Raw genomic sequence first — 9,525 nt, 5'->3', positions numbered from 1 at the left:
GAAGCTGTCACGGCATTATGATCTACCGCGCCTCCAATATTTATATTATACCCCCGTCGAATTAAGCCAACAGCAATATACGTCTAGATGGCTCAGGTTGACCGGCCACAAAAATACTCATTTTTCCCGTTCAGGATTCGAAGTCAAGTTCAGTGCAGAGAGGTTCTGCGTGAATCTCCAATGAAGACTCTCTTCAGTTTGTCCGCATTCATCTCCGTGCTACCGGCTAGAACCATTTGGTTAAGTTTAACTTAGTATCTCTCTGTCTGTCAAATATACTTTTATTCAGCAGTTCACCGAATAGCTAATTAACTAAGGTCATATTTCAAACCGAAGAATATACTAATATCGCTTTAGTGGGACGTAGTACGTAATATAATGCATAACCCACTTGTCAAAATGACTTCTCGATTGCTACTAAAACCTGAATTGAAATACGAGTATCAGCTGCTCAGTGGGGTGCCGGCGGGTTAGCATTATCTTTGGCTCAAGAAGCGCTTGCTTAATTTTCTTAATTTTCCTGCAGCCTGTGTTGTTGACCGTGCAGACGACTGAAGCTGTTTCTTAAACGCGGATACGCACAAAAGCCCGATTTCGCGGACAGATATGTCGTATGGTCAAGGCATGCGAGTTGGCTGAAAATTACTGCCGGTGGGAGAATTCTGCAGTAATTGCCACTTTCCTTAGATGAGCAAAACTAATTAGTATATCACCGTCTCTCCAGAGTCCATAGTTTCGGTTTCTAACGAAATCTCCGAAACGAAAGTTTGACGTGAAAAGAACAAAAAAAAAAAAAAAAGAAGAAAACCACACTTGGAAAACAAAACTATGTTCTGCAATTTTATGTGCACCGGCTACACTGAACAGTCTCAGTTGAAATACCTATAAAATTGTTATTAAACAAAAGAAAATCTGTTAAATTGAACGCGCCACCTGTTCAGGCGGCCCGGCCGAGCCGACGCGACCTGGACTCAGCCGCCATGTTTGTTTGGTGGTGGCGCCCCCTACAGGTCGCTGGAGTCGCGATATGCCTGGCGTGTCTTTCTTTTTACGTTGTTGCCAACGGTCTTTCGCGGTGGCATAGACGTGCCCCAGCCGACATGTCTTGGTGGTTCTCGCCGTTCGCGAATGTGTATCTTCCGTGGCAGATAGGAAGGCCATAAGTCGTATTTTATCCTCGTGTTCTGAGAATCAAGGCTTGTCTTATGGTTCACTCTCGGAGCAATGACCTCTCACCCGATTGGTCGAAAGTGCGTCGTGTGTAGGCGTCGTAGTTTGGTTCCTCTTGCCAATGGGACCAGGGTCGAACCCTGATTGGCCTAAACGGGTTCCAGCACGCTGTTTTAGACCCTGGCCGGACAGGGAAATCTTTGAGTTTTGGAACGGGCTCGTGAGTGACCCCACTTACGTTCAGCTCCCGCGGTGCGCCGCGTTACCTGTCATGCGCGACAGCGTCTTTGTCTTCGCGGCTACAAGGTAGTCGCCGTCCTTACCATGCGCGGTAGGACCATCTGGCGCCGATGCGTCTCAGTCTGTAAGCCCTGCGCGGCAGTTTATTACAGCGCGGAATCTGTTTGCACTTCTTTTTTATGTAACTGTTTGATTTTTTTATTTTTTTTTATCGAAGTAAAGTTTTGATGAACTCGTTAACCCTCCGAGTTGTCGGTCGCCTCTGCATCACCACCGACGCATCCAGCCCTCCAGCAACTAGCTTCATCCACGATCCCCGGTCCTCGACGGCAACTTCAAGGTGGTCCATTGAGGTCGGGGAAAACAACCTACCTAACATCTACTGGGGCCCTGCAAGGACTTTTTTTACTGTTTTTTTAATTTGCATAGAACCTGAGCGCAATGAACGTAGTGACTTAATAAAACTTTTCTTTTCTCGAATTTCGCTTTATTTTAAAACATCTAGGCAAATTAAAATTACAAAAAACAAGTGAAAAATAACCCCCTTCATGACGTCCTTGATCGCTTGAGTGGCCGTGAACTTGTGGAGATAGTGGGCTCAGCGAGCGCTCACGGCTGCCGCACTCCGTGTCGACGGCTCGAGAGGGCGCCACTAAAGCATGTTCTGGATAGGCTGTATGATGCGGGCAGCCAGGGCGGCTCGCATAGCATTTGCTGCGCGATTAACACTAATTCGGCTTGACAGTTCCTTGGCCACAAACGACAGCAAACACGGGGTAAAGATCAGTTAAGAACGGGAGCCACTTCGCGCTGTCATACCTCCAAACGGCCAAACCGCAAGACGCATGACAAAGCTGCTCACCGAAGGCCTTCGGAACGTTCGGAACCGGTCGGATTCTCCAGTCCCTACGACCGCAGCGCCGCCACGTACATCCGAGACCTCTCTATGCTCTCCGCTCGTCGCTGCCATAGAGTTATTATAATGTACGCTAGAAGTTCAACCGGCGCTAGTGTCTATGCGACTTCCGTGACGTAAATTGAAGCAGACAGCAACCAGTGTACTTTTGCGGTGTTCCTGTGCACCCCTATGGGAAAACGCGCCTGCATTTTGCGTCTTCGCCGGAAAATAACACTGAACACTTTGGTTATTCGGGTCGTACCACTGATCTCTATGACAATTGCTGGATCGCGTTTCCCCGCTTGTTCGCTGCAGCGCAAGTGAAGCCACCGGGCTTCACTCGCTTGGGATACGATTTGCCGTTTCTGCTAGCCTTTGCTGCGGTTTTCCAGCGTGCTGACGACACGTTTTCTACTCGTTCGTCGTCATTCGCCGAAGAAGTTTTTTGAAGACTCTGTGTATTGTTGAGACTTGCCGTTGTGAACACGTGGAAAATTTTACGAAAGTGCAGTGTCGCAGGAAAAAGGCACAACGCGTCGAAAGGAAGGGCTGGCGGCGTGTTCAAAGCTTCCTTGGCACGCCGAAGTGCCGTGTCTCTGTGCCTTCGCACGCTTGGATACCGACCAAGAACCGACGCCGTGTGTATGTGTTCAGCGAGTGCAATGTGCGTGAAGCTGTTCGTGCCTCTCGATCAGCGTCTTTTCCCCTCGCGGTTTAGGAACGAGCTTAATCCAGCGTCCACTAGCGACGGAAGATGGGGAGAAGGTACGTCTTTTTTTCGTCCTTAGACGATTTACACAGTACCGTGCACAACAGCTCCTCATCACTGATCAGTGCTGGCTTATTATCAACCTACTTAATTGCACTTGACGTTTGAGCGCGGCTCGCCTAATTGTAATTGGTCAACAGATTGCACACGACCATATCGGTCGCGCTTCAAAGATTTTCATTCTCGCCGTCTTGTACTTTTGCTTTCGAAAACCCCCCTGGCTCCACAACGTTGCCCTATTCGTGCTCCCATGGAATCCATTAGAGTAGATTTGGGACATAGCCATGGTTAATATAGTACATAAGAACACGTACAGATCTCCCCCTTTTATTGATAGCAACTCACCGGAACAGCTGGACGATCCAGAACCCCGTGGCCGATATATATAAATGATCTAAAGGCATCTACGCGCGACACACGTTCAGAACTTTGGCGCGGCGTCAATTCTTGACCGGTATCCAAGCGTGCGAAGGCACAAAGATGCATCACTCGGCGTGCCAAGGAAGCTTTGATCACGCCGCGACACCGGCGACACGTTTTCGACGAGTTGTACCTTTTGATACGGCTTCACGCACATTGCACTCGCTAAACACATTCGCACGGCGTCGGTTCTTGGTCGGTATCCAAGCGCGCGAAGGCACAGAGACACGGCACTTCGGCGTGCCAAGGATGCTTTGAACACGCCGCCAGCCCTTCCTTTCGACGCGTTGTGCCTTTTTCCTGCGACACTGCACTTGCGTAAACTTTTCCACGTGTTCACAACGGCAAGTCTCAACAATACACAGAGTCTTCAAAAAACTTCTTCGGCGAATGACGACGAACGAGTAGAAAACGTGTCTACAGCACGCTGGAAAACCGCAGCAAAGGCTAGCAAAAACGGCAAATCTTATCCCAAGCGAGTGAAGCCCGGTGGCTTCACTTGCGGGAGCGGCAAGCGCGATCCAGCAATTGTCATTGAGATCAGTGGGTCGTACCATGTTCCGCGGCAGGTTTGTAAAAACAAGTGACGATTTAAAGCGAAATTACGATCTAAAGGATTATAGAGTGTGTTCAAGGTTCGCGAGCATTCCGGTGACGCTTATATATTGCTAATCTGCCAGTCCTGTCACTATATGAAAAGGACTCTGTCGTGCATCAGGGATAACAATATGTATTCAAAACATAAACAATAAAATACGTGGGCTATGATAGGTGTCTCTTCGTATTGTTTTCTTTGCCGGGCAGCTTTTATCGGGCACCCGCTCTCAAAGATTTCGAGCGTGCGGGTCATATTTTGAACGTGTAAACAAGCATTCTCCCACAGAGCAGAAATAATAAAGAATAAAGTGGTGCTTACTTATTTAAAATCGGAATATATTACTTGGCCTTCAATCTGTTTTGATCGTACATGCAGTACTGATCCAGTGTTACTGCGTAGTTTTTTCCGTCTCTCTCGGCTTTATAGATGTCCTTCGTTTGTTTCGCACGTACCCCTCATGCTGAAAAGCGCCGACGTCGTGTTCGCGCTAACAGTGTCCGACTGCACATTAATACACGTGCGAAGCCGTTTTAGCACCGTTTTTAATTCAAGAAATTTGAAAAAAAACGACGTAACTACCAATTATTTCGTCGACCTGACTAAGAAATGTTCGAAGCTACCCTGTACGTACGAATTATTCGCGATATTTGCTCTTATAATCGAGCGCAGGGAGCAAATGCACTCACTCACTTTTTCCCATAGAAATGCATTACCGGAAGTCAATTTTTGACTGCTGTCTGCTTCACTTTGCATCAGCACACTAGCGCCACTTGAACCTCTAGCGTACATTATAATAACTCTATGGACGGTGCCTGATCCCACTACCCCTTTCTATACTCCGTTTCACCTTATGGTGTACCGCAGCGAAGGCTGGAAGCGCGAGCTTATAGCGTTGACAGCTGCTTTTACTGCACGAGTGCTTGTGCCGCCGAGATCTGCCCCAGAATAAGGAGCTCGCGCTTACAGCCTTTCCTGCGGTACAACATAAGGTGAAACAGGGTATAGTACGCGCCGCCTTTTCCACCGCTTGGTGGCGGATATGTCGACGGGTTATTTCTTGTTTCCGTACTTTCTAAACTGCATTTGTTTCTTTTCTCATCTAAAATACTGAACAAAAATTACTTTTATAAATAACAGAAACGGTTCGCGCCACTTATATTTTGTATTTCGACAAAAAGAAGCTTTTAGCAGCTCTGACCAGTAGTAAGCCCAGGACCAAAGACGTCACATATCGCGCGCTTTCGGCACCGCGGGCCGCCCCCGTAGGCGGAGAAGGTTTCCGCGTCGTCCGGTTAAAATATGACGCACTGATATTTAGTTTCTCTCTCCGAGCCCGCTGACTTGCCCGAACCCTAAGAGGCAGGGAAACCGCAGAAAAAGTAGACGCCTAAATCTGATTGCAGGGCCCCTTTAAAGGGATTCTTGAACGAAATTTTAGATATACCCGTCTTGTTCAAAAATAGTTTTAATATGATCCAGAATATCCGTAAATGACAATCGCACGTTTGTATTTTGAGCCTGGTGACTGTATTTTTTGTTATAAACGGCCCACTTTGGCAAGCGCTCGGAGAACAGCCAGCGGAGAGCACGTGACATGTAACGCGGGAAAAGTTGGCGCCACGTATAAAAAAATACAAAAAAAGTTTTGGTTCATGGTCGGATTGGTTTGTAGATACAATTATTCCAATAATTAATTAATACAATTATTTAGCTTCGTTATTAACATCTTTTATGTGCGTGCGTGAAATACGGCACCCAACGAGAAGACATGAGAAGAACGCTGCAACTGCTGGAACGTAGATCACTTAATGTCACCAATATCCTGGGCCGGAGAACACTTGGTGGTATCAGTGTATCGTTTTGAAAATCGCTACAAAAACACGTGGGGACACTGGACTTCTGGACCAACTTTGAGTGCGTGCGCGTGTGATGTGTGTGTATACCATTCTTTCTTTTTCGACCACGTAGGCGCGAAAAATCCACACGGACTAGGGCCTTAGTAACAAACAGCAGCCAGATGTTGGCCGAGACTCTGCATTCCACGGGTTACCCAGTCTTTACAGACAGGGTTAAAAACACGCTGCTTCCTTCAGTGTAGCGCGCGTGCGGCCCCGGAACCTGTCACTGCTCTGTTTCGGGCAGCTATAGGAACCGCTATAGTCTCAAAGAATCGTGAAAGGTGCAGAGAACCACGCACCTATTTAAAAGGCTAGACACCAGACTCTCGTTCGGTATCGGAATTAATCAGCCAAATCGCATGTTTTGGAGGAGAGAGAAAGCGCGCGGAAACACTGATAGATTCCAGTCGTTCGTCGCTGCGGCCGCCAAAATCTACAGCCCCGACGCAGACAGGGACGAGGATTGCCGGTGACTTCGAGTGATTAGCTGCGCTGAGACCGTCGCCCGCCTGCGTGCATGAAGACGACTTAAGGCGCGTTCACACTCTTGCAACCGAGTACGACCGAGAAAGATTTCTTGGGACCGGATGCACTGAGCGGAGCTGGTCCTAAGAGATCGCAAAAGGCTTAAAAACCGGTTTGGCCTCTCTCGGTCGCACTCGGTTGCAAGAGTGTGAACGGGCCTTTATGCGCCAACCGCTTGTCAAGGGCACGTTACGTCAGTTAAGTTCTGGTAGCGGTCTACACGGCCCCTTCAGGGCCCCCCTATTCTTCAAACGGAACTGCTTTCTGAATGCGGCACCCCGTGTCTCTGTAAAAAGTTCGCAGGAAAGACCCAGCAAAGGTATGTGGTCCCCAACTTGGTTATCGCGCGTTATAATTCAAATAAAAATTGCTCTTGCTTATTTCAGGTCTTTGATCCCAATAAATGTACCCGTTGCAGTCGTCCCGTGGTGCTGTTGCTTGCTTAATCGCCGTCGGCGTGTCTCAGCTTCGTCGTCTTTGCCAGCGGCGCACCGGCGAAAGCCTAGTTCACATGCAGCGGTTTTTGCCCTAGAGCGGCGCGATTTCTGCCGTCGCGGCGCTTTGGCCAGCACCAGCTATTCTGCGGCACGAGCGCCGCGACGGCAGAAATCGCGCCGCTTTAAGGGCCACCCACACTAGCGAGAAAACGCGCCCGGCGCGCCGATAAATCGGTTAAGCGGGAAGATAAAGGGCGCGTCTCTGCACGCGCTCGTGGCGCTGACTGTGCTTCGGCGACATTTTGTTACTTGCCGCGATCGGCGTGCCACGCGCGTTTTCTCGCTAGTGTGGGTGGCCCTTTAGGGCCAAAATCGCTGCATGTGAAACCCGCTGAAGGCGGCCGATCTGACACACAGCGTTCGGCTTTGGCTATACTCTGTTTCCGCTTATGATGTACCGCGGGAAAGGCTACAAGCGCGAGCTCCTTGCTCTAGGGCACATCTCGGCGGCACAAGCTCTCGTGCGTTAAGAGTAGCTGCCAACGGTATGAGCTCGCGCTTCTAGCATTGTCTGCGGTACAACATAAGGTGAAACGGAGTGTAGCAGACGGCGTTCGTAAAATGGCGTCAGCTGTTGCTGGCTTCACGCGGTGGTACCGTGCGTGCTTCCATTCTATCGGCGTTCGTTGCCATGGTGACGGCGATGAAAGCAGACGGACTTTATGTTGCGGAAGAACGTTGCGGCGCAGCGATAGGTGCGTTCTAAGGCCCTTCCCGCGTGCTTTTCAATGGGCGGAAGGCGAACAAAAAGAGTTCGCAATAAGGACTTAACGCAGAATGCTGCACTTCTCCAGCGCCTTATAATATAACGAGTCTTGCACGAAAAGCATGTTTTCAGACCGGAGTTTGGAGATAGTTTTTTTTACAACAAAATAAGTCTAAAGTATCAATGTGGAAATTTTTTTGGCTCTCTATTTTTGTGCTTTAATTTTCTTTTCCCACCTTTTATGACGTGAGGGGGTTGAAATTTGATTTCAAAATCGTTTCATGGTCCCTTTAACGTACACCGAGCAGTACTGTTTCCGCACGCCGGTACCGGTACGATGCTCATCCAAATCGAAATGAAGAGAAGAGGGGGTTTTAATTTTGAACCCAGGACGGATTCTTTGGTTTTTGCAGCGCGAGCTATCGCGTACGTTTACTCCACGTGCTTCGAGCTACAAAATAGGACCCTTTGCTATGCCTTTCCTACAAGTAGACGAAGAAGTAAGCGTTGCAAGAGGTAAGCAGAAGCTCTGCTTAATTTAGTCGGTTTAAATACAAGACTTTTTAAATCGGGTTAAAGCTTGGTCGCTTGGGCGTAGTCTTATTGCTCTCCACGCGTACCGAAATCGAGGCTTGGCTTGATATCGAAGTGTACACACGGTAATGTTCCGAATAGAAGGTTGGTCGGTTTGTAATTGCTCCCGCCCGATCGAGGTATTTGTTGTCCGGTATAATTAACACGTTACAAAAAAGAAAGTCGAACAGAAAATAATTTACATCGGGGGACGAACTGGCAGGTCCAACCAAACGCCGTCTCGCGAGGATCATTTTACTGGAAATTAAATTAATATTGTACCCAAATAAAGCACTGTCCTGGCAGGAGAGCGCGAGTGCATGACACGTAACCTTTACGTGACACTCCGCAGGTGCTCTAGCTTTGACAATTCTTTATTTGAAACTTTGGCGGACGCGACTTATTTCCTTTCGAGCAAGCAGGACCCGTAACCAACAGAGAGGAGCGCGAACCCTGAGCTTCGTAGGTTGCGTCCCCGGGCTGCCTCAAGGCTGATTCACACATTTGCAACGGTCGCGTTTGCATGTAACCGAAATGACCGCAACAACTAAAACACCGGAAGAACCCTGACTCATGGATTGCTTCACGAAGCTACCCCTTGCATCGCTTGCCATGTTGTGTACACCGAACACTTGTCCCGGTGATTTTGTCGTTACGGTCGTTTCGGTTGCATGCGAACGCAACCAACGCAGATGTATGAACCAGCCTTCATAGGATGCGTACCGTTCAAGGCGATGGCACGCTGGTAGCCTTTGCTGTGCTCTGAGTCCTCTCGCACGCCCTTCGATAAGTCTTCGGCGTCTCGTGAGCGCACGCATACATAGCGCAACGGAATACAAAGAGCGCTTGCGGAGCTTCTGCATATTTTAACTTACCTTCTGCCAAGAGCTATACTTGAAGGTGTGAATTGGTTGTGGTGAAAACGCACTGTCAGCACACGCTCAACAGAAACGCGCATATTTATGGCAGTCAATGAAACAGCTGTACAAAAAAAGCAAAAAAAAAAATAAAAAAACAAAAACAGAAAAACATTGAAGGCGCTTATGTACGAAACATGTCAATTCTGTTTTCCTTCATAGATCCAGGGCCGCACGAACCATATTCTTCCATAATTCGACCCTGGCCACCAAAGTCAACAGAGACGAAAATGAATGACTCAAGCAACAAGCTCTTTCGTACTGTCGACAGCGACAGCGTTCAAGCCCCAGAAGCAAAACGGCAACAATGGCAG

Source organism: Ixodes scapularis, unplaced genomic scaffold, assembly GCF_016920785.2.
Source record: "Ixodes scapularis isolate PalLabHiFi unplaced genomic scaffold, ASM1692078v2 ptg000882l_1___fragment_2___debris__unscaffolded, whole genome shotgun sequence".
In the NCBI taxonomy this organism is placed as follows: domain Eukaryota; kingdom Metazoa; phylum Arthropoda; class Arachnida; order Ixodida; family Ixodidae; genus Ixodes; species Ixodes scapularis.
This window is presented reverse-complemented; position numbering follows the sequence as displayed.